At 36.2% G+C, this 26812-nt stretch overlaps 1 protein-coding gene across 1 annotated transcript in view; it reads right to left on the reverse strand.

Annotated features, from left to right (window-relative positions):
- The window catches only part of pth1r (parathyroid hormone 1 receptor), a 96546-nt gene that overhangs the window by 47188 nt on the left and 22546 nt on the right, over nucleotides 1–26812 (reverse strand). The gene's annotated exons all lie outside the window — the stretch shown is intronic.

Genomic DNA, 26812 nt, shown 5'->3' on the forward strand with positions numbered 1-26812 from the left:
TTTTCATCCTTTTATGTCAAGCCCTTCAGTGTAATTATTTCAAAATTACAAAATAAAGCATCCTCTTTTCTAAGTAATTATTTTATGTGAGATTACGTAGCATAACTAATGTCTAACTAATTATTTTATGTAATAAGTAGTATAACTTATCAAATGGAAATTTATTATATAAAAACAACCCCAGCATCACACTACATCCACAGCATTTGATTAGCAGTTTCTTGCATATAAAAAGCGCAATTAAAGCCTCTTTCATTCATTTAAAAATATCATTATAGATACATGCATACATACAGACGACAGATAGATACAAACAGTATTTGGACACTTAAGTCACACTTGAAAATGTATGATTGTTGTTACTGCAAAATATCAAAGGAAGTGTCATTTCTTTTGAAGAAATAATAGCACCAGCACATTTTTCACCAACATATTTACTGTTCAAAAATGAAGATAAAAGTATTGTGATTCTTTCTGGCTGTCAAATGTTGGAATGTGTCAACAGTTAATGCGTTGAACTACTCAAGCTCTAGCATCATTGGCTTGCAGATGCCACTTGATTTGAAATGTTATCATCTAACTAAAGACCATATACAGGACTAGCAGTTTCATGGATGGAATATTAAGTCTGGCTTAATGCCGATATATTTTTGAGGACACTATATATGTACGTTTTCTGAGCGATAAGAAAAGGACACATTTTGTTTCTTTAGTGATAAACAGGCCCCACAACAGCCTAATATATCAGGGAAACAAATACAAAACCAACTCTAAGATACTCAGCTATTTTTATCACTTTAATATCAGTGCATAGTCCATACTCACAAAAGCTTTGCCAAGTAAACAAAAAGTACAATGCATAATATCTTGAAGGATCTTAGGATTCTCATATTATAACCTATGGGTGTGTGTAGCTTCAATGGAGCGACCGTACATCTGTGTTGTGTTTTGTTTTCTGTCTTTTTATTATTTTATAATCATTTAATCACAATCGTTTATAATTTATTATCAAATTTAATCATGTAATTATTAATCTTTATTATTTTCTTGCAATGCTTGCTACTGTCATTTAATCTTATGATTGTGCGGTTTCAAGGGATGTTTGTCTTCATGAGTAAGAGATAAGTGAATGTCTCCATTTCAAGGTTTTTAAGGACAATGTTGTGAAGCAGTAACTTTCCATTGCTTTTGCTTTGGTATAATAACACTTGTTGGATTTGTTCTGGCCAGAAGAAGTTCAAACAAAGTTCAGACGAAATAGAGATGAAATTCAGATGAAGTCTGAGAATTGAAACATATGCATCTAAAATTATTTAATAAACCCTGGTCATTTTTTATAATCATCTCCTGCTTTCTGCTCTTCCTTTCTCTCAGGGTGACAGAAAATAGTTAATATAGTTTTGTTCACTGATTCTGGGAATCAGACAAATCTCTCATCGCATGCTTCATCCACTTTGAGCTGTGATGCTAATGCAGGTGTCACTGAATTTGGCTTGCATTATTTCCCATTTTTCTCTACAATTTCCTGTCCTCTCTGCTGTTACAGCATGCCAGAAATGCTATCATTTCCAGTTATGCACATATGAACAACAGTTTTCCAGTGGGAAATCTGAAATTATCAATGAGTTGTAACAGATGAAAGGGTGTCGGCATCAAATATGGTGGAAAGTAATTGCAGTAGATGGATGTTAATGATTTTCAATTTTCAGTGCTGCATTTCAGTAATATTCCCATGTTGTGCAACAGAGCTTATAGTAAACTAATGTTAAAGAGGACCTACTATGCCCTTTTTTTACAAAGTCTTGATGTTGTTTTGGGGCTCTACTAGAACAGGTTGTCATGCTTTCATGCATATTTAACATTGTTGCAGCTCCTCTATCTTCCCAGTCTGTCAGTAATGCTCTGGGCTGCGTTTCCCGAAAGCATTGTTAGTTAACTATAGTTGCAAGTTCTGTCATTATCAGTATGAGTCGGTGTTTCCCAAACCCAGAGTTTCAATGAACCTTCGCAAACTGCATCGCAAAGTTGTGTGGTTGGAACGGCAGCTCTCGACCTGTGGTTAGAAGAAGACCTTCTTGTTTGCATGACATGTGGACTTAATACATCCTTATCTTGAGCAAAATAAGCAAGCTGACATTCATTACAATCTATATCTTTTATTTCAAATACATACAAATGTCATTTACGACTTTTAGTTTGTCAAGAGATTTAAAGCGCCATTTTTGAAGAGTGCGCATGTGCGAACATGCTCTAGTACATGAGCCTATAATTGAATCTGGAAATAAAGCAAAATAACTGGGAAAAATGAGAATTAGTCCTCAGATGCCATTTCCGTAATGTATAACAAAAAATCTGGCATATATTCAATCTCAAACTGATTCGTTTAAACAAGTTATTACTCCACCATCATCTGTGTGACATTATTAACCAACGTGGTTGAATGACAAATTTGCGAAAATTCGGTTTCGGGAAACAGTCGACTAGTTAGTTGATTTCTTCAATGATGAATTGTACTATGGTAGTTAAGCAGCGAGCTACATTGTTGTTTGCAAACGAACTATGGTCGCAAGTTCTGTCGCTATTAATAGAGTTCAATGGGACAACCGTAGTTGACTAACGATGCTTTCGGGAAATGCACCCCTGTTTAGTTCTTGTCTCTATGAAGCCCCTCCTTCTGATAAGCACAATGTGCTCTGATTGGTCAGCTGGACCAGTGTGTGGCCAAGTGCTTTGAGTGTGTTTGGGAAATGCCCCGCCCCTTACCATAACCGCCAGTTTCAACACACTACTAACTCAACCAGGCCCCGCCTCTTTATTCTGTGTATGCCTTGGGTAGGAATTATTTAAATGAGGAATATTGTGACATGTTTGTTCCCGGAAGAAAACTCAAGACTACAATGGAGGTGTTTCAGGGAGTTACAGAGAATAACTCCCGCTGGAGGGACTTTGTAGATGCTTTGTACTTTTTCATGCTCAAACAGCAACACACTAAAGACAGACGAACATGGAGAAAAGCAGAATAGCTCCTCTTTAAGCTAATGACTCCACAGTTTTCCTTATGTTAGATACAATGTTAGGTATAGTGTATTCAGTTATTCTAATTCACTGTAAACAATAGTTCATTGTTTATTTGTTTAGTTTTTTCAACTTCTATATTTTATTTCCTTTTTTAATGTATGTTGTGTCATAATAACTGCAAAATCTTGTTTCAAAGAACTGCTTTCCCATTTACAGCACTCAGATTTTGCTCGCCTTACAGTGTCCAGAAATCCATATTTTGAAGTTCAAAACATATCCAATCAAGATTAGAGCTGGAAGACTTACTCACAGCCATAATTAGACGTTCTGTTCCTGAATAAGCTATGGTTATATGAGAACCACCGATTTATTATAATCATCATCATTTACCCAAAGTATGCAGCTATTTATAGATGTAAAATGCCCACATCAGGCCCTTAGAGGTTACAATATGTAGCTTGCAAAGCTTGTTATTAATGTCAGTTTCATTGCTTATAAGATTGAATAAATATTTCTTACATTGACACAAAGAAAATGAACCTTGCATTTGATAAGAGATCGTCAACATTGATTTTATCCAGCTGAGCTCCAGTGACTGTTTACATTGTAGTACATTGATTTCCTTCTCAGGGAAGGTGTCAGTGTCTGCAGTGCTTTGATAGACCTGACTGGAGTTTTTTTCTTTGTATGCATTCACTGGTTTATATATGCGATCTGTGCACAGTACACAGTTTTCTTCATGCACAGAGTAAATGTATGACTTTGTGTTGTCAAAAGTACCGACTTTGTACTGAAATTTTAAAAATGTGACAATATCGTTGCATTTTGTGCGCTGTTAAACGGATTCTTAAACACCTCTGATTGGCCACTGTGTTCATGTGCTCAACAGATATGTCTGTGATTGGCTACAATGATCAGCGCTTCAAAAACGTTATAACTAGTCTGTGATGCTTTTCACCGAGCACTTACACAGATACACACGGGAGCATTTAAAAGCAGGCGTCTATCAGAGGTCCCTAATATATCCGCTGATAGACGGATCATTTTTGAAGCGTTGATCATTGTAGCCAATCACAGACATATCTGTTGAGTGCGTGAACACAATGGCTAATCAGAGGTGTTTAAGAATCCGCTCAACAATTTCCTTCTGGAAAAAACTATCCATTAGCATTCACATTCATCTCAATGGCACTACTATCCCATGAGGCCACGGGCGATGAGTTATAAGTGGCAGTGAAGCGACACAACTGATTAAAAAGATGAAGGTCACATGACCTATGTAGTACATCCAAATTTTATTCATCCTACCCATAGTCATACTATATACAACATACTTTTTAACGGTCTCAAATGCAATTTTGGATGCAGCTAGTATTTTTATTTTTTTTTACATTGGCGTTGTAAAATTCTACAATTAAGCATTCTGAGGCACGACTGGAAAACAGCATATTTCTTTCGGTAACAACAACTTCTCAGGCTGGAGGATCTCACTTCAGAATTATAGGCAGTGAAGTCTTGTGGCATCTACAGGAACATACACCTCAATGAACTCTGTGTGACATACTTTTATCTACGGAAAACATGAATAGGATTTTTATAGCAGAAGAAACCTACTGTTGCACTCTGTTGAGAGAAACTTGAACATAGAAAAGTGCTGAAGGTTGTAACAGGATTCAGGAGAGTGAATATTTCCTTATAAGACAGGCTTGTTTTCATTCTTCAAAGGTATGGTATGTAATTTTTTGGATGTTACAGTGCCTTCTTTTATCTAAGCATAAAATGCAAGTCATTCGTAGGCTGATTTCTCCTGAAAAGTCTAAACACTGTGGCTTTGTGGAGCTATCAAAACACTGATGTACCCGAGACAGCAAAACTGGCTCAACCAATAGGGTTTCTTCAGTCAATGAACTGTTATTTTATTGCAGTGCAAGCATTAGAACATGTAGTTATTTTTTTGCAATAACATTTGGTGAGAGAAATTACACACTTCATTTTTAATCAGTAATGTCAGACCACCATGACTTAATAATGTATACTGTCAATTCACTAAGACAGTTTAATGTAATTGATGATCCAAATGTTGCTCTTATGTATATCATGAATTGGAATACTAAGGGTGTCATTTGAACCTGATATTTAACATTCATGAAGAAGTGTAGTTGGAAGTTAGACTGACATTAATCAAGATGGATAAATATAAAAACGTCCTCTAGCTTGACTCGCATGCAGTAGCACTAATTTAGGCATTAAATCAACATTTTCTTTTTTTGTCTAAAAACATTTACCTTTCACGGTACACGGCAGTCAACATTTTATACTTATATAAGCACAGTAGCCAGGCAGGATTTCATTAAATTAAATCACAATATTTTCCAAATGGCCAGGCCAAAATCCAAAATTAATGAAATGAATAGCATGTCTTTTATCTTACGACTGAATGGTTGAGTGACTCTCAACTGCCATGTTTGGATATGATAATGAGACCAGAATCTCATAGCAATTTTTTTTTTTTTTTTTTTTTTTAAATTCCAGAAAGGCAGAGTTAAAAAAAAAAACAAAAAAAAAAAAAATAGAGACGATAAAGATATGATAAAAGAACAGCAGAAATGTCCTTGGATGAGAAAGGAGGACATGAATGGAACGTTTTTAAATAGCTGAAATATGATGCATTATGCAATATGATTACAATCGAGTGCTGCAGTTTTGTTGTCTGAGCTTTAAATGCTTTAAATGCTAAAACGTAAAAATACCTAGTTAACTCAAGATCTTTGAAAAGATGTTTAGTTATCTCATTACAACAGCAAAAAGAGTAAAGCTGTCCAAGCTGAAAACGAATTTTAACACTGACAATGAGCCCTATATAAGATGTCTGTCTTTACCCATTGTTAAGAAAATAAGGACTAATATAAAACAAAAACACGTTCAAAAGAATGACAGGAAAATCCAGGTTCATCAATAACGTAAAATGGGAAACATTTAAAGTAAAAAAAAAAAAAAAGCCCATAATATGAAACGTTTTCCCCAGCATTTTATTTTTAGGTGGCCAGTCAGTGCCAGCATTTTTGATCATATTCACAAAACTTTCATGACCCGAAATCTGAACATGTAATTTTCAAAAAAAAGAAGAGTTTCTGCTTTTAAACAACAACAACAACAACAACAACAACAAGCATTTTACTCTAGCTTCATTCTAGCAATCGATTTAATTAGATCACAGCTGTGAGAAAATCACAATAAGCTATATCGCGATTTTGGTTTTCTGTTCGATTGACAGATTGCTTTGCCAAAGCAATGGCACAAACATCTTTTAGGTTCATTATAAAACTGTGTTGGGTCATCATAAAATCAGAAATAGAGTGCAATAGCAGGACAATTAATCAATTTAAAAAGACTATTATTCACCTGTTTGTGCTTGAAGTCTTAGACGCAAAAAGTGCTTTAATCTTTGGTTTGCATAAATTACGTAAAAAAGTATGACATTTCCTAGTCGATTCATGTGAAATATCACACCATCTCTACTCAGTGAACGGTAAAGCCGCAAGATGCGCGATGAAACAAAAGATGACGGTAATGCACAATTTTTGTTTGGGACCGAAGAAGACGCTGCGCTGCAAAACGTAAAACGTAATGCAGCTTTTGGTCACCGCTACTTGCTGGAAAAAGTAGTTAGATACTTGAAAAGCTAAACAACTTCTATCCGAGCCTGATTTACACAGATCTTCTTCTTTGCTTGTTTTTGCAAATGGAGATGCTGCACTATTTCAGAGGATTCGTAACAGCGCCCCCTGCCGTATAACAGTGAAAACACAGATTGCTGGAAAAACTTGTCAATGATAAGGAAAGTGTTAAGTGAAAAAAGTGGACGTCATCAGAACAGAGCCAGATGTTTGGATGGAGGGGTTGCAAACCTTAACCCTTGCTGGTAGATGCTGTAACTACACCATTCTGAGACAGTAGACAGTAAGGTAAGGTTTTTTCAGTGAAGAAAATCATCCTCTTCCACCAACTTCATTCTTTCACCTTAAGTAGTAGAGACAGACATGCATGTGACTCATCCAAAGTAAACTGTAGTCAGCCAACCAAAATTGTCTGCTTCATAGTGGCAATCATAGTCTCATTCACAGCATCCTTTCTAGCCCTATTTTCCACCTCCACACCAGACTGGGCATTTCTGACGCCTAAATATCTGACCCCATTGAGTGGCAGCATCTGTAACCATAATATTCTATCCATCAATATTTTCTCTTTTCTCAAGTAAGGAGGTAAAGGGAAGTCATATTTTGGGCACTGAAAGGGTGTACAGAGGAAAGACATTTATGGCTACGCACAGTAAACAACCACAAATGGAACAACATTTTGCCACAAGCAAATATGGGATAGACACAACTTGTTTGGTGTTCTAGATGGGGCAATATAGAATATTCCAGAATCCAATCCAAACAGGTCAGGATAGAAGACCAAGATATAAATTTGCTCAGTACTGATGTAACGTTATGCAGAGGTAAGTCCAGGGAGAAACAGGACACACAACCAACACATTCAAACAAATCTACATTTAGTAAAGTAGAAAACAGATAAAAGATTTTGGGGATGATCGGGAAGATGTACTCCTTAAGAACATTGTTCGTTTACTTCTAAATTGTAACATATTTAAATAAGTTTAGCATGTGCAGGATGATGATGCATCAGCCAATGTGTTCTTAAGGGAAGGGAATGTGTTTGCTTCTTTTTTTTTGTCATAGCAAAAAATGTCAAATTATTCAGAGATGAAATTTTACCCCACTACTGCAGTAAGATCAAAGTATCATTAATATAAAATACTCAACTATTCTATTCTATATTCAATAACCGATGACAGACAAAGCAAAATTTATCTGGAAGGTAAATTTATTCTATGACTTATATACAGGCATATGAATATATACATATTTAATTGTCCATATTTTAATTGAGAATATGTTCTAATAGCAACACTCTGAATTTAAATTGAATTCAGTAAACTAGCATGTAATTTTTAATGAATAGAAATGTCTGAAATGTACATCTAACTCATGGAATTGCAGAATAAACAGCCCTATGAATTACAATATGTAATACATTTTATAATAATAGCACTAGTAACAACATGCCACTCGGGGCATATGTGCCAATACTGGAAAACTTTTAAAGTAATCTTTTTACATCAAAATTAAATCAATATTTTTTCCTCCACAAATAAAAATATGTGCCCCCAAATCCCCCATTAATAAACTGTCACTTAGAATGTCGTATATTACTATTTTCCACAAACACACAATTAGATGAATTAACCTAGACTGACTTAATTGTACAAATACCTAGTTCTGACATGAAACTCTAGATGGTGCAAGCTTATAGGTCGAACTCATTTGGTAGCGACCCTGGCAGTAGAAAGTCTTGGTACTTGCTCTGCAGCAGCAGCAGCGTAGCAGATCTATTCTGCCAAGACCAAATACATTAATATTGGCATATCCATAAACATGCCAGTCTCCATTACCATACCAATCTCCAAAGAGTTGTCATGACAGAAATGTTGATTTTCAGATGAAATGACAAAATTAAGAAGAGAACAGCCATTCATTTTTGATTTTGCAGAAGCAAGCTAAAATGGCCTGGTTGTTTAAGTAAATGCTTTGTTATCTCCCATTTGCTTTTGTTAACACTATCATGTATAGGGATTTAGTGGTACATAATTTCCAAATGCAATAGAGCATTAACCTATTTAGCAACACTTAATTTCCAAACTGTTGCAATACATACAACGAATGTTGTGGAAAAAAGTAATCTCTTTCTTGCAAATGAAGCTCAAGAGTTCCAGAGTTCCAGAAGTCAAAATTAGACTTTATTGAGCAAATCAACAAAGCCGAGATGCCTGCAGGACATCTGAATATGTCTTTGTTGAGTCCCCATCTTTATACCTTTTTCTTATCAGCCATTAACCAATAATAATACAGCTAAATCGCTACACCTGCTTCCCACCACTGAAGCCCACTCCCCTTGTCTTTCAGCTAATTGTGGAATCCTGCCAATTGGTCTATTTTCAAAAAATAGCCTTTAATTGGGCCTTACTCAGCATTTCTCAAGGACACTTGCTCATCCCTAGAGATAAGATATCCCCACGTGACATACACATCTAGACAGTGATTTAATAACCACAGCCACTTGTTGTTTGATGGAATCATGTGATTTCACAGCTACTGCTAGTGGGCCAGAACATACTCACAGTGGGCTCTCAAACGCATCTGGCTTTTATAATAATTACTTCCATATGTTCATAATACTACTTCTACAATTGTTTACTGTATATTGAATGAAAACATTCCGACACAACTAACTAGGGGTTGCACGACTACTGATTTGTCCTAGTCGGTTACTTGTCAAAACAATACCTGAGTTACCGTTTAAAAAAGTTTATGTTACTGTTTAAAAAATACATACAAAATAATACTGTCAATGAGAGTTTATTAGTTAACAGTCCAATGTTTGCAGCAATTACATCTCTTGCACATTTAAATCATGTAGTCTATTTGCTGTCATCATTCTGTCACATACTCTCTTTGGTCGCAGTCATGGCTCACTGGTTTACTTTAGAAAAAACACGCATATCATTATGGTTATTGCATGTTTGAGTACAAAATAGCTTCTGACAGTGCAGACTAGTGGTTCAAGTAGTCAACTAGTCTATGCAAGCCATACAACCATTGCAATAAAGCAATGCCAAATTCACATTAATCTCTTTTGGATAAAACTAAATGCGCTTTTAGTGCCACTCACAGAAGAAATGTAATATAATTTAGCAGAAATGTCGACATGGGTACGTTTTTCCAATGGGCCTGGGTTGAATCATGTTTCCCAATAACTGAACTTCAATTCACTGTTTGTGAATTCACCCCTCAGTCTCCTGGATTTTGTATTTCAAAGAGTCAAATATCATCTGATAGGCTGCATGACTGGTCACCTGACTTTGCCTGTCAAAACAAAATATGCATCTGCGAATAGCTAATACATTCTTACTCCTGCTTAATTCACATTTATTCAGAGAATGCATGTGATATGATTCAGTTTCATGGCCAGAGCTAATGAAAACAAGATGCCCCGTCAAGATACACGGCTCCTGCACGTGGCTTTGTGTTACAGGGTCACACAAGTCCGACCTCATTCACTATACACGTCAAATGCTACTTCCTTAAGAGAGAGCCAGCAGTCAGTAGCGCTTCTTGTCGATGGCATTCCTGAGCCTAATTCAATCGGATGTATATCATCCTGGTGCCATTCATAGCTGGTTTACATTATTCAAAGAATATTAAATTGAAGCGGAGCACAATGCAGGTCCTGCAGAGATACAGAAATTAGTCATCGGCTGCAAGGTGTTCCACAATTACCCCAGACAGACCTCCGATTGTGAGGCTGGCAACAATGCACAATAACTGGCAGGAAACGGATCGTCTTTTCCACTCTATCGAGATACTGAGCATGATTCGGGATTAAGCTTTCCCCAGAGGCGGATCACAAGTAATTAGTCTGCGCCTCACAATTATTTTTGAAAACTATTCCTTCTCCATTGGCTTGACTCCCAGCCACCAAAGTAAACATCAGAGTCAAGGGGGAAGCTAAGATACTCTAATTTATAGCATTTCATTCAAAACAGTCTTCTTTTTGTTAAACAGCGCTGGAGGCAGTCCAGGAAGAAAACGAGAAAAATACACAGTGTATAAATACGCGAGGTTTTTGCACGCCCTGTGTTTGAATGACAGCGTGCGTTTATGTCTTTAAAACGGCATGACTCTTTTCAAGGAAACACCTCAACTAATATTGAGTTTACTGTATTTAGGCTTAAGAGAGCAGAAGATATCCAGCTTGGCACTGGGTCACTTTATGATTTTATGAATAGGCTGCTGACTCTGCCTGACCCATTAATATTAACGCAAATATAGTTTCTGCAGATCTGCACACCGTTATATTTTGAGTCATACCTCATTTAGTTATCATTTATAGCAATATTTCCTCAATTGAATCAAGGAACTAATAATGTGACTATAAGGAGGAACAGTTGAGGCGTGGATCTAAATGCAGCTTATTTATTAAAGAAAACCAAATCTCAGCAGCCAGAACCAAAAAAACAAAACAAAAACAAAGTATACTAGTCAAATCAAATGTACAAGACATGGTACAATAATAACTAACAAGAGACTGGTGATGTGCACTTCATGAAGCCTCAAAACATTTACAGATCTTTTGTTTCAAATCAGTGGTTAGGTGCTTGTTTCAAACTCATCAAGTCAAACAAGGCTTTGTTACGTCATTCTGTTTTGAACCTTGGTTTTGAAAAATGTTAAACTTCTAATGGTTTTCCAGTAAGGGGTGTTGATCTGATGAAGCCATTGAAGCCATTAATGAGTTTTAACTGACCTCAGATCAGTTTTATAATGTAGATTATTTAAATTAATGAACTGTAATAATACTTATGTGTGTATAATATAAAAAGCAGAATGACATGAAATTGCTCCTAATTGGCCTTGTTTGCACAAGTCCTGACTAATATTACAAAATAAGCACAACAAATTTATGAAATAAAACAAATTTACAGAATGTAAATGTTTAATGGTACTTACGTATTTGTAGATTACATTTAATAGATTACATTTTCATAAAAACATTTGCAAAAAGGTGTAATTATACACTGAATCATAGTAATTAAGTAAAATTTGTAATTAGTACTGAGGGAACAGATTAAACAGTAAGAAATGAGAAGAATACAAACTAAGGGCCAGATTTACTAAACAGGACAAATTAGTAGGGTTGGGACAATATATTGATGCATCGCGATTTGTGGATTGATTCTGAGCTTAGTTTTTAACCGCATGGGGCGCGCTAGGCTAGTTTTTAACCGCACACTCAAATGCTCATGAAGAAGAGCGCTGAAGAGTCTTTTTTTCATAACTTTGCTTTTATGATACAAGATTAATATAAACAGCCCACTGCAAACACTCTTGTAATTCTCTTCAATGTTTTTGAACTTTATGAACTTATTTTATAGAAGGTTTAAGTGATGTGTGTAAGGAACTGGAAGCAAGCAGAGTACGTCTGTTTCTAAAGCACACAGTGCCATTTGCTGTTAAAAACTAAGCTCAGAATCGATTCCAGAGAGAATTGCGATACATTCGGAAAATATCAGAATTGATCCAGAATCATTTCTCGATTCGCAATGCATCAATAAATTGTCCCAGCCCGACAAATTAGCGAGAGAGTGCAATTCTTAAAAAGCGGTGATGGGAGTGGAAAGTTCTACGCGTGATCTACTGACGACGTGCAGATGAAAGAACACAGATGAAGCCGGACCATTTCCATAATGACCAACGCAACCAAGAGCAGCGCAAATTAGCATCTGGTTTAAGACATGCTTTTTTTGGACGTTAAATAATAGCGCAAATACCAGTAATTGACTAGCTCAAACCTTAGTAAATCACCTTGCATGATTCATTTAAATACTCTCCTCCCATAAATTTTGTATCTGAAAGGGAAACTCCTACAAATGCATATGAAATAAGCTCAGCAAATATAACCCTATCCATGCCTTTTCAGTGCTATTTTTTCACTGTGTGTCTGTAGTAAATCCTGACAGCAGTTTTTTTTAAAGCCAAAAGCGGGTTTGCACTGGCGTAAGCTGTTAGTAAATCTGACTCTAAGGCCCAGTTTCACAAACAGGGCTTAGCTAAGCCAGGATTAGGCCTTCAATTAGGATATTTAAGTATCTTTTATCAAAGTACCCAAGAAAAAAACATCACTGGTGCACATCTTGAGACAAAACAATGGCACTGACATATTTTAAGATACGTCAGTACAAGTTGCTTTCAGTTGAAACAGCTCAAACATGCATTTTAGTCTAGGACTAGCTTAAGCCTTGTCTGTGAAACCGGGGGTAAGAGTCTTCAACATAGGCCTTGATACATGTGACAATGATCACATGGACATGTTATGTGTCAACTACCCACATACTGGTTTATATTAGATTACCCTCACAAAAATGTACCTTGGTAACCACAGTTTCCACCAAAATAGTATAAGTGCTACAGCGATTGATACTACAACAAAACTGTGGTAACTGTGGTAAGGGAGAAAAAGACTGAAAGATTTTGAGACATATAGATTTTTACATATTTGAAGAAAATGTGAATCTATGATAATATTCTGGTCTCTATATTCTCAGGTCCTTCCTTCAGTGCAAATGTGTGAGATTTTGGGATTGTAAGCGTAATCACTTCTAAAAGTATTAGCTTGCCTCTCCTCAACAAGCTGCACATATCATGTAGTAATTATGTTATTTGGTGGAAACTATTACTGTGGTGCATTTTTGTGAGATTAGTGATATTGTGAATGTTCAAGCGTCAAATTTTACATAAACATGTATCATTCCAGGATGTGGGAATTATAACGCTATAACGCTGGAAAGGGATGCAGCACATTTCAGTGCATTTCCCAGTGTCAGTAACCGTTCCTGTGTGGCAGACTGAGAGTGTTTTTGGCTAGCTTAGTCTCAGGAACAGAACATGGCAGCACTGTTCAAGTTAGCCACACCAAAACCAGCAGTGGTCTAGCTTTTGCATCATCACTATGGGCAAACACAGTTACGCTCCAAAATGTTTTGTTTGTCATCATTTCTGAGAAGCAAACTATGTACACAGTATTTGCGGCCTTCAGTTTTTGGCAGTAATCAACCAGATATTTGCTGCTGAGTTGACTTTACTGCGGTCATCTGCAATTTTTGTTCAAACTTTCCCAGAACAATGGAAAAAAGGCAGACAGTCATGGGGTATATTGTTTTATGTTCTGAAATTGATAATTACAGTTTTTTAATATTGCTTGCACACTAAAAATGGTTAGTTGAGGCACACTCAGACAAACCATTTACTCATGTACCTATTCTTGAGACCAAGTCTTCTAAAAGCACATTATCTGCTTTGCACTCCGGTTGAAATAAAACTTTTTGCAATACTCTAAACATAGTTCTCTACATTAGACACATCGCTTAAAATGCACAGCTCTTTTGTTTCATTCGGAAAACACTACCACTGAAAATGCCACACTCATTTACCGATTACCCACCACTACTACATACAGTAGTTCACTTAGAATTCAGAGCTTGAGCACTATAAAAAGGCTTTAGGTTGGCTTTCATGGTTTGGACAACAATGGAGGCCAATTTTGGAGAATAAGAGGAGTGAGAGCAAAGCCCAAACTATACTTTGTTTTTTTACAGTCGAATGCACAGCCTACTTCATTCACATATCCAAGTCTTTGTGCAGAGTGTGGAAGCTCAATTCGTACCACGCTTACTGCATGACACATTTAAATTAATGTGTATTTCTCTCTATAGTCGCATTCGCTATACTGAGAGGACGAGTCTGAGTCATCAGCTTCATCTTTGCAGCAGACATTGACTCAGAAAACACTAGTTTATTAATAAATTGTTAAAATGCTCAGACATTCTCTTTTTTTCCCCAGACACATTCATGATCAGTAGTTTTGCCTGTGCACTGCAGCAAGCTTTATATGTGTGCACTTGAGCGCTTAATTTATATTTTAAAGTGCCTCTATTATGCCTTTTTCAAGGTTCCTAATCTTGTTTTGGGAGTCTCCTACAACAGGTTTACATGCATGCAAGGTCAAAAAACACTTTCGTTTTCTTATAATATACATTTAATTTCACCTCAGTTCTCAATGTTTTGTAAACGATTCTTTAGAATCAGTCTCTCTAAACCCCTCCTTTCTGTGAGCCTACACTGCTCTGATTGGTCAGATGGCCCAATCCTTTGTTATTGGTCTACTGCACGCCCATTGCCATAACTGAATGACAGCTATCAATTCGCAAGACATTGTATACAACGTATGGACAGAAAAGAAAGCATCGATTTTACTCAACCCAGTATCAATTCGAGCCTGAGTCCAACGATGAAACGTCAGAAGTAGTCGATCAACCAGAAACTGATTTGCAATCACGACTGGAGTAGGACGTTTCTCTATGGTAAGTGTCACCTTAGTTTGTGTTATTTATAAGACGTGATAGCAGCGTCACTGTTATACTTTATGTAGGTGCACCTGTGGGAACTGTATAAGAATGCCAAGCGATGCAGAAAACCTCTAACATAAGATAAACATTTAGGCCAGATGTGTACACAGACTTTTTCAGTTAGCCAGTTAGCAGGAGACATACAGACTAGGTTGTACGTTAAACAATATAACATACAAAACTACGAATTTTGAACGATCGCTAGAAAATATAAAAATCAATTATTAATCATACTTATAGGTTGAGATTCAGAGGAGCAAGCTGGTCCAAATAAACTGGGCATTGATCCATATTTTAAGACCAAGCGTCTTAAAATCCTGCGTTAAAAACCTCGAGGTTTGAGAAGCAGTCGTCAGTAAAATGACGGGAACACAACAAAAAATTGTACTGCTGTGGTATTGTTGAAAATGCTAATATGCTAATGTTTTGTACGTCACAACGAAACGGCTTGGGATTCGTTTTACAAACGACTCGTTTAATTGACTCAACTATATATACGGTGCGCTTTCAGTTTTCATTCACTTAGAGCTATGTTACACACTACATGAAAGGTAATTTTCAAAAATCCATAATAGGGGCACTGTAAAGGCTCATTATTATGGATTAGAATTTCTGTATATGTTACATATAATACTCTTTCTCAGCTCTGAAACTTGAACCGTTTTTCAATGCCCCCCACCACTATATTTTTAAGTAATTAAATGAATATTACATATGTACGACTAGTCGACTAATGACTAAAATCAAGGGTGTCCAAAGTCAGTCCTGAAGGACCACTGTCCTGCAGAGTTTAGCTCCCGCTTGCCTCAACACACCTGCATGGAAGTTTCTAGTATGCTTGATTAGCTGGTTCATGTGTTTTATTGGGGTGTTTAATTGGAGCTAAACTTTGCAGGACAGTGGTCTTCCAGGAGCAGGATTGGACACCCCTGGGTGACTACTAGTTGACTAGAAAAATCTTTACTCAGGGGCAGCCCTAATCTATACAGTACCATGCTGCATTTACAGCACTACAGTAACATTTCATTGCATATCCTGAATATGTACACCCTAACCATTCGGGTCATGTTTTTGCTGAATTGCTAGAAGACTTCACTGGAGGAAGAAAACAATTGCTCACAGCAGAGCAGAAACAACCCACAGGGAATAAGATCATAACAAACAACAGCATTCGTTTCAGACAACTGCAACAACACATCATCACTGAAAACACACATAAATACAGTGAGTTTATCTACATCATCTCCTAAAACATTACCAGATTCATATGAAGCAACTCTGACAGAGAGAAACAACTGCACTATCAAAGCTACATATCGACTGGTCTATCTATATTCATAGTGTTCATAGTGAGATATTTCACCTGCGGTAAACATAACCACATGTTTACAAGTGAATATACAGTATGAATCTGCCAGATAACGGCATAACAAAAGTGAAGAATCAGATAAATTTTCACCTTGGTGGACAATAAGAAATCTATTCTATTAAATTCTATTCTAAAAATGACAGTACTAACAATGGAACTCATGACAATGACATCACTTGCAGTATCTTAATGTGATCAATTGTTCTATAGGGATTAGAAATATTAACAGTATGTGGACATAAGCTCTCTTTCCACCAGCAAAGAAGTACTGTATGTCTCCCTGAATGAAAATGTTGTCATCATGCTCTCGTTTCATTACAGTATTATTTCCCTTCTTCCATGAAACACTAAAGGAAGTGTTGGGCAGAATGTTTCCCACACCACAAAAGTGGATAGTGACTTATACTGCCAAGCTGCAAAAAGGACAAAAACTAATGAGGACCTATTTTAATACTGGTACAGTACGTCAGACACACAGTGCTAACTGTGTAATTTGTGCAAATTCATTTGGGCAGGGAGAAGGAGGTTTGGAGTTCAGGAATAGGTGCAAAATTGCCATTAGATTAGAAGTTTATCTATTTGTTGATTTCAATTTTAGTTGGTTGAACTTTTTCCTCCAATGTATGGCACTGTAACAGAGACTTGTTTTGGTCTGTTGCTCACACGAACTAACTAGGCCTATTTTGTCACAAAGTGGTGCAGTGAGGAGAGGATCTAATTACAAGTGGTTCTTTATTAACAAAAACAAAACTCTGGAACATGGGAATCTACGGCAAAAATGTGTGTAAAAGAGGTTGTTAATTTTTCAAATGTACCAGGTTTATATAAAACAAGTCGATAGGCAGTTAACTTAGGTTAAATGTGTCAGTTAACACGCAAAGAAAAGTTTAAGCTTTTAAAAAGTATAAGCATAAAATGTTTATTTACTTAAAAGGTTAAATTTAATTTACAGACTGAAAAACATTTCGTGCTGTTTTCTAACAGTTTGGACTTTAATAAAGAGAGAAAACCTGCACTTAACCGTTTCACTGCCATTCTGTTTTCATAGACAGATATCGTGATGTATCATTATAGGATTGTCTAGCAATATATCGATTATTATAAAACGGTTAGTTCCTGTCCTTGATTCTGATTGGTCAATAGCTGTGTTTTATTCACGATAAACATGACTTTGACCGCTTCACCCAATTGTTCTGTGTATCACTACACAACACCCTTAGCAACCACTCTTAGCAATGTAAACTGTATGTTCTCAATTGATATTGTTCATTGAAGCTTAATGTATTATGTAGAAGAGTGCTGTGAGAAAGAGACAGAGTGAGTGAGTTTATTACCTGCATTCAGATTTAGCTTTTTCCTTCAGGTCAGTCCTATGTTCATAATAAAAAATCTGTTTAAATATCTGATGTATTATCTTGTCCTTTTAACAGTTAAGGGGTTTTCCCGTGACTGACAGTGCCGCTAGTCAAAGCGTTTGTCAGGTGCGTCTTGTTCTGTGTTCACAACAATTCAGTCTTTTCAATGTACTGACTGACACACTCATAAAGACAGTCTTTGCCGCCCTCTATTGGCGTAATCATGTAACTTCTGTTGCTGTTCACGGTCAGGGACTATTTTTTCCGGCGGAAGGAAGGCTTTTAGTGAAAGTTACATACATATTTTTGGTTTTAATATTTGTATTGTGTGGTAACCCTTTTATAAAAGCAATAAGGTACTCAAGGCTAGTGCTGTATCGTGAATAAGTCACGGCTGAAGGGGTTGCAGGCAGTTATTGCTTACTCGCAGAATCGCTGTATCGTGATATTATCGTGAGCTATGTATCGTGATCATATTGTGAGGTACCCTGCGATTCCCACCCCTAGTATCTATATATTAATGAATATAAAATGATATAGGCCTATATTACAATATATCAGTGAATACTGTCACATATTTTTCAATATATGAAAAGTGACAATTTCTTATGTATTATACAATATATTGTAATATATTAACACAATATATTATTCTATATATTCTGAACATATAATTTAATATATTAAATGTTTATATATGGAAATATATTCATGTTGATTCAGTAATGTTAAATAACATTTTTTATTTGAATAAAATCAATTAATTTAGATGTTACCAAATGAAGCCAATTGTTTAGGTTACCATTTTATTTCAGTGTGGGAAGTGAAAACGGAAACAATATAAACCAACTTCAACTTAAGAGTCTTTTGGGAAACACAAACAACACCCATTTTTGGGTGAACAGCATGTTTAATCTAAAGGAAAAGAACCAGGTGTCAAACACGGAAAGAAAAAACATTGAAATCACTATCTGCCAAATGGTCATAAATTAAACAGCAGTAAATATTTACACATCTTACCATAAAAAGGCTTATTATGGAAATGCTAGTATATGTTTGTTTTGGTATTTTGTCATTCTTTACATCACCGCCTAACTTTTCCTTCCTTGTTGTTGGCATGCTTTACAAAAAACAGTAAGAGGAGGAGAAAGAGAGAGGGCAGTGATCTTGTAAATTATAGCCTTGCCATCGTGTTTTTAATGGCACGTCCACAATCTGGAAAAGACATGAATATGTTGCTTCTGACATATTGCACCACATGAATGTTCGAGCCGAGCGGCTTCCTGGACCCTATGAAGCCTGTGAGTCAGTGCCACTCCTCCTCAACTGTGCAATTTGCATTTGATGATAAAAACCACAGACCACAAGACTGGTTGTCCCTTGGAAATGCTCGCAAAACCACATTCTGACTTAGTGCAGCATTTAGTTCCCTAATTACAGTCTTGCCTTGGCCAGATACGACTCAAGAACGGCAGCTGAATTTGGTATGGAAACATTGTGAGTTGCTTTAGTGTGCACTCATGGGCCAAAAGCGGCCTCTCCCTCTGTTTTTTTCCCTCCCATTGAAAAAAATCTAATGTTTTTTATCTATTATATAAGATCTTTTAATATACAGTATATTTTCTTGTTGAACACTGCCAACGCAGCATTTTAATTTTCATCTACAGCTTAAAAACGGGTTACGTAAAGTGCAGAGTGGACACTGGGTGTTTTGCAATACCTTAATGGATATTTACAACATGTCATTCATTTGTACCTACCCAGACAGGGAGTGGATGTTTGTATGTAACGGAGGCAGAATGGTCAGCTATGTGCACCAGCACACATCTGTCAACCTGTATGAGGGCTCATTACAGCAATGACAGAATAACCGCATCTAGATTATGGATTAGTAGAGATTTTTTTAATTCTTTTAAGTGCTGTCTATTTTTGGATCCTACAGATGTTATGCTCTTAACTAAGATGCTAACAATGCGTTAAGATACGATAATGTTTGTGGGACTGAAAGTAAAAGGCTGATGTCAACAACAACGGCTTCAACCCCACTGTTATCTTCAATAATATATTCCATGATTAAGTCCAGCATCACAGTCAGGAAGAGCTGTGCAGGTAAGCATTGAGCAAGACAAGTGAGCATTTGCTCTGAAATATTACAGGTGTGTTTTAATGGACTCATTACATTTTCAAAGACCTGAGGCAGGGGAGCGGATAGACAAATTAAAGGATTTGAAGGAAGTAAATATGATTAAGAATAAGTCTGAAAGCTCTTCAAAGAGACATCCTGCAACAAATAGCAACAATTAATGATGACATGTCTGGGGAAACAAGAAAAAAAAAAAAAAAAAACACATGGGAAAGGGTGAACAACAAAAAGTCTGTAGCTTCAGCCAAAGTCTCAATCTACAGTAGTGGGCAAAAGTGACATCCGGAGGAGATATTTGTTTTTAAAGGCCCACTGAAGTGCCTTGAAACGTGCAGGATTTTTCAATAGCGTTTCGTTTATATCACAGCTCAGCCAAAGCCGTTGAGATCGACAAAACCTCAGTTTCCTTCTAATCTCTAACTGTTTCTCCTCCTAATCTCCTCTATATCGCTTTAAGCATTCTGTGCAGAATTCAAATGAGTCCGATATGTTTTATGGTCTGAGCTGACTCGATCATATGATCCGCTCTGTGCTATCGTGTCTCTGGACCGGAGCAGACTGTGTGCGCTGCGGTTTGCGTGACACTAACATGAAACCAGACCCTCAATAGAAAGCATATTTACACTGTCTGAATCATTCTCTATCCCCTATATAGTGCGTGAATGTGCCATTCACCATCTAGAAAATAGTAAAAGTGGCCAATTTTAGCCACAGATTCAGCGTCCGTTTATAATGTAGGGGGCGGGACGCTTTAGATTCTAGAGAGCATTTGATTGGACAGAAAATGTGATGAGAAGCTGAAGTGCAGAGTGATGTCATCAAAATCACTGATCCATATTGGCGGAAGTGAGAGACTAAGTTTTGAACACTTATATCTTCTAAATGTGAATTTTGTCATTGTTTTGGAGCACACTAGGTTTTAGATAACAGTAAGGCTAACATATTTATACTAAAAGCGGAAAAAACTTCCAATTTGATTTCATGGCGACATTAATGACCCTACAAGTTTGATTGAACCATCAAAATATGAGGCAAATATTTTATGTATTTTGTTTTAAATATTCTAAATATGGGGGTTAAAGTATTTATCTGACAAAATTATCTGGCAGAAAAGGCAAGCTACAGCTACAGGTTTTATTTCACTATGCAAAAACAAATTGCATATAAAAAACAAATAGCTGACAGGAAAAAGGAAAGTTTTTTTGTAAAATGTTTAATATATCAGTCCCTCCAGTTTTTTTTTGTTTTTTTTTTTTGCGATAACGCGATCGCTGAATACAACCCAAAATCAACAAAATGCCGCATTTTTTTTTTTTTTTTTGCAATCCTGCATAATTTGATTTTCACTGCATATTGCGTTCTATTTCTAGGCTTACTGCTCTTAAATGGTCAAATAATTATGTCAAAATGTCCGTCTTGAAGGTTATGTCTTGAGTGAACAAGTTTGGGATGCGTGTCAGTATTGGATCCATGCATTACTGTAGGTCTTAAAGTGAAAGAAATGTTATATATACCCGCTCCTGTCTGTTCTATTAATGTTAACCCAAAAACAACAATGGAAAAACAAAACAAAACTTAAAGCACTGTATCTGTATCTATATGTTGTATTTATTTGTCCTATTGTCATTTGTTTATTAATTCTTATTTTATTGCTGACTGTTTACTTGATTAATTAATTACTTGAGAACTTTTTACTTATATTAGGTAGAGTAAATTCAGGTTGACTGGGACACATTTATCATCCAAGTCATTTCATTGGCAAAAAGTGTCCCAATCACACTAAATTCACCCAAATTACTTATAGCTGTGGTTTACTTATAAGATTTTGGTCATATTTCCCACCCTAGGTGATGTTATTAAAGCTAGATAGTACATTTCTGGAAATTACCACCACAAAATTTGATCGCAAAAATCACAAAAAAATATCACAAAATCCTGGTGGGACTGATATGTATAATTAATCAATTCTGCAAATTAATTATTTGGAATAATGTGCATTAGTTCACTCACAATAAGACAAGAAACGAGTATTAAGGTAAACATTTTGATTCAATCAACTTCCCATTGTTTATGTGTCTGCAGCCATGGTTTAATACCATATCAGCTTACAAGCTAGTGCGCTTAGCGTAAGTGACCATCTTTATAATCACATGAGAAAACATTATTAGTTCTTGCAACCTCTACATTCATGCCCTGACAACTAATTTGAGTCCAGCATGTATGTTTTGCAGTGCTACTCATGAGAAAATTAGTGCTAATGTAATTAGCCATAATATACTGTAAACATTGCCCATGACCAAAATGTACTCTCTAATAAAGCTCATTTCTATGTCATTTGAAGGTCCCTAGCTACAAACATATCTAAAATGGACTGTGAAATTTCACCAAGGCTTTGCTGTCACATCCTTTTAGTTGCACCTCTGGCTCTCTAACCGATAGCCAGTGCCAAATGACATGAAGGCTGTAGCTGCCACACAGCAAATACTCGGAAACACTGGCTGATATCATTATGCAGTGGGAGAATGTCAAGCTAGCGTCAACCCAATACATGGTGTTATCGAGGGATCTCCACTGCCCTTTGGTCGCTCTATGGCCGCTGTTAGACCGCCGCCTATTCATGTGTGTCAGAACTAAATGCGGCTGGTTTCTAACACCGTGCTCGTGAAAAGCTTTTCAGTGTAAAATGTGATAAGACATGTTCTGAAGAGCGACCCTTTTCCACAGCTTGTCTGTAGCCAGTTAGGAGGACACCTTGGTAGATGTTATCCTATTTGTTGTGTAGTCTCAAGGGGATGGGTAGCTCTGTGTGCAATCACGAGAAAATTAGATTATAGCTTGTCAAAGTTAACATTTTAAGCATTTTCTTCTGTGATGCAAGGTGGTAATTACAAGTTAAAAGAGAATGCATGACAAAAGTGTTTTATGTTTATATGTTTGTTATATAAAATCAAGAGAACTTTAAATATAAGCGGTGCCTTAATTATCAATTCAGTAACATCAACTTCTGTTGTCATTGTTAAGAGCAAGTTTCATTATATTTGCAACCTAGTGATACTACATGTAAGACATAACTCTGCCCCGCAATTGACAAGTTTTTCTAGCAATCTGTGTTTTCACTGTTATACAGTAGAGGCGCTGTTATGGATCATCTGAAATAGTACAGCATCTCCGGATACAAAAACAAGTGAAGAAGATCTGCATAAACCAGTAGGAGCGGATAGAAGTTGTTTATGCACGTGTAAACTAATGTGATCATCAAACATTAAACACCATATAAAACAAAACTGCCTAACGTTATTGAATGAAATGTCGAACACATGAAGAGGAAACACCTGTGAAACTTTGGGGGTAGGGGTGTGTGATATTGAAAAAAACTATATCTTGATATTTTCTGGGATATTATCAAACAAAATTGATCTTTGCAATGCACAGGAAACACAGAACCTGCATCTGAAGTGGCATTTAGATGCATTTACGCATTTACAAAGACTGTTTAATGCAGCTCAGAGGGGACATGAATGAGTTTAACTGATAAATACTGATAAATACTGATATTTGAAATGATTTAAAAAATGAAAAGAAACTTTAAATGTGAAATTAAAGCCGCCAGTAGGTGGCAACAAGTCAATGTTAATAAGATTCACTCAAGAACAAAGCATTTGACTGTCTTAATGAGTGAGTCATTGAATCATTCATTCAAACGATTAGTTCATTAAGTAAGGAAACAGAGCTCAGAGACGCAAAACAGTGGCTATTTTTGTTGGTGAAATAGAGCAAAAACAGGCAATATTCTGTCTAAAATGTAAGTCACTTAATATTAAATTCTTGTTTATTTAACTGCTGTATAAAATCAAAAATCACATTAGTATTTGGAGAAAAATAGCACTGTTTGTTTGATATAGATTAACTATATTAAATTATATAAATATACAAGACATACAGAGGTATTTTTGCCCCTATATCTCAAATATTGGGGCATTCTAAACTCATTTTAATAGATTAAATCAGGGATGGGCAACTGACAGCCCGCAATGTCTTTAAATACGGCCCCCTGGACCACTCGGTTGATCAATTTTAAAACATTTGAAAAGTAAGTAATGAAAAGATTGCGTTCAGATTATAATGTTAATACTAAACCAAACCAGGAGAGGTCACTATTTCCAGCCAATCCCCATTTTAATTACAGGGTAGGATGTGCACGCTAATGTGAAAGTTTATAAAATGAGCAAAATAAGTGAAAAATCGACAATAAAAATCATGTTTTCCAGTCAAGATGGTAAATTGATCATCTTTTTATCAAGTTCAATGGGTCACCCTATATGTTTGGTTTGTTTGGAAACTCAATCTATAATGAAAAATTTTTATGTAAATTGCCTATTACACCACTGCACTGCTCACAAAATCCGCTTTTCCACTCAGGATTGGTCATTTGTCTGTTGCCTGGCTGGCAGTTTCTCCGTAGCTTGCTAAACATGCTATTTGAGCAACGTGAACACAAATTAATCATACAATTAAAAAAATAACTGATCATCCTCCATAACATGGTCACTGTTTACATCGCATATTGTGTGTAAACTCTTGCGTTACCAAGGCAATGACTGACTCATTTGTATTACATTCCAAAGAGCTCTGTTATCAGCCCCACAGTGGAAAACCAAACCATATCCATACTGGCCGGCTAGGAATGGTTAAGCAAAGAGAACGGTTTGGCTCGACATTTGAAAAGCGGCTAACGAGAAGTATGAAAGATACACCTGTGAATCCAGTTTTGCACTTGTCTTAGATTTCATAGGTAAAATGCATAGTCAACAAAACCTTTTTGCCAGATGCATGACAGAAATGTACACACTTAATAATGTTCTTATACATTTTTAAAAATAGTATTTTTATTCATGGTAATGTGAATGTATATTATGGTAATACCATATGGAATAAATATTTTTTGAATAAGCACTTTTAACTGTTCTCTAAGGTTGAGTTGAGCATGTTCTCTATGCTTGTAATTAAAAATAGGACATTTGTTTGTTGCAAATTTACAGACAATGCAATTGAGCTGTTTACATTTGCTTATTGGGGTAATATTGCTTGTCAGCTGAAAACAAAGTTTCTCATTAGCATAATTATACATTGATTTCCCTTAATAAGAAGTAAATTGAGTAAAACGGTGTAAAAGGTGTGAATGTGGATTAGTAATCTGGCCCCTTGATATGAAGGAGAAAAAATGTTGGCACTCGTCATTATCGAAGTTGCCCATCCCTGGACTAAATCATGCAGCGAAAGCACGCACTAGTCTAACCCAGACTACATCATGTAGTGTATGCGTGCACTCTCTAGGTGTGTCTTTGTAAAGTGAGGGACATACTCAATAATGTCACAATGCACATTGTTAAAACAACAATCACGATATTATCGTAGATGATATATCTCGCACACCCCTATTTGGGTGTGTTAATAAACTCAATCTATAGACGAAGTCTTTGACAAAAACACGATTTTCTCAGCTTTTTGTTCAAAATGTTGCTTTTTTTGACGAAACCCACATTCAAGTGTTGATAAAAAAGGATACATTAAGCTAGAATAAAATGTTTTGTTTTAGCTCTTTTCTTTCATTTGATATATTGACTGTTTACATATTCATATGGGTAACTGATTTATTAATGTGGCTCATATCGGAATTGAAAATGTAATTTTTGCTGTTCACACTACAATAATAAAACACAGATGTGTGTGATGAGCGTATGGTTAATCTAGAATATTGTGTCCAATTAAGTACTTTAAGTGCAATAATTGTTCGGTTATGTTTTGAGATGACCAGGTGCACATGAACCAAAACAACACCCTAAGCAGTGCCAAGATGACACAGTTTTCAGCTGGCGACACTCTGTCCAAAGGTGCAGCCTGCTGTGAACTGGCAGAGGTCAGAAGAAACAAGTATGTGTTCTGCGTAAGTGGCTGATTGGAGTCGAGGAACCATGGGCAGAAGGACAGAAAGAGCACTCAGGGGTGAATGGTGGGCATCCCAATGGGAGTTAATCAGAGACTGCCTAATTATCAGGAGGTGTCTCTCATCATTTTCAAAACATCCCACCCCTTTGATTAGCTAGTTAAATGGCCTATTGTAAGTGAACCTTGAGCAAGGTCAAATGTATTTCTGTCTAGTTATTAGTCATTTTCATTTAGTTTGTTCCTGTACCATGTTTCATGGATGCGTAATTCGTTACTTATTGAGGAGAGCATGAAACATTTCTGAATACACACAGAAAAAAATAAGAAAGAAAAATACACTGCATGCCCCTTTTGAGTCAAGGTGAGTGCTGCTTCTTTGACTACTATCTGTTACAATTTCTGATTGCATAAGTAATTTTTGCTTGTGTCATTATTACAGTATTTCAGCATTAGAAGTTATTTGTCTGGTAGGGCTGCATGATTATGACAAAAATCATAATTGTTGATTATTCCCTTGAAATTGTAATTGCGATTATTAATTACAATTATCACAATTACATTGAATGATGTTTTGAATAGCTTAATACCATTGTTTGAAGCAACTGCATGCCATATTTTTATGTAAAAATAAAAAACAAGCTGAAAACACGCCTTGCTTCTCTATAGCATTAAGCTTCAAATATCAACTATACATTGGTTTGGTTTCTTCTCTAAAAAAAAAATAATAAAAAAAAAGTAAACATATGCAAGTAATAATAATAGGGGCTTTCGCATCATGTTGTTCTAGGAACTTAGTTATAGGAACTAGCTACCAGGGTGGGTCCTCGAGAACTAATGTTCCCCTAGGGCCATTTTGCTCGTTGCATTCGTACCGCCAGTAGGAACTCAGAAGTGAC

The sequence above is a fragment of the Ctenopharyngodon idella genome, chromosome 2, assembly GCF_019924925.1.
Source record: "Ctenopharyngodon idella isolate HZGC_01 chromosome 2, HZGC01, whole genome shotgun sequence".
Lineage (NCBI taxonomy): Eukaryota > Metazoa > Chordata > Actinopteri > Cypriniformes > Xenocyprididae > Ctenopharyngodon > Ctenopharyngodon idella.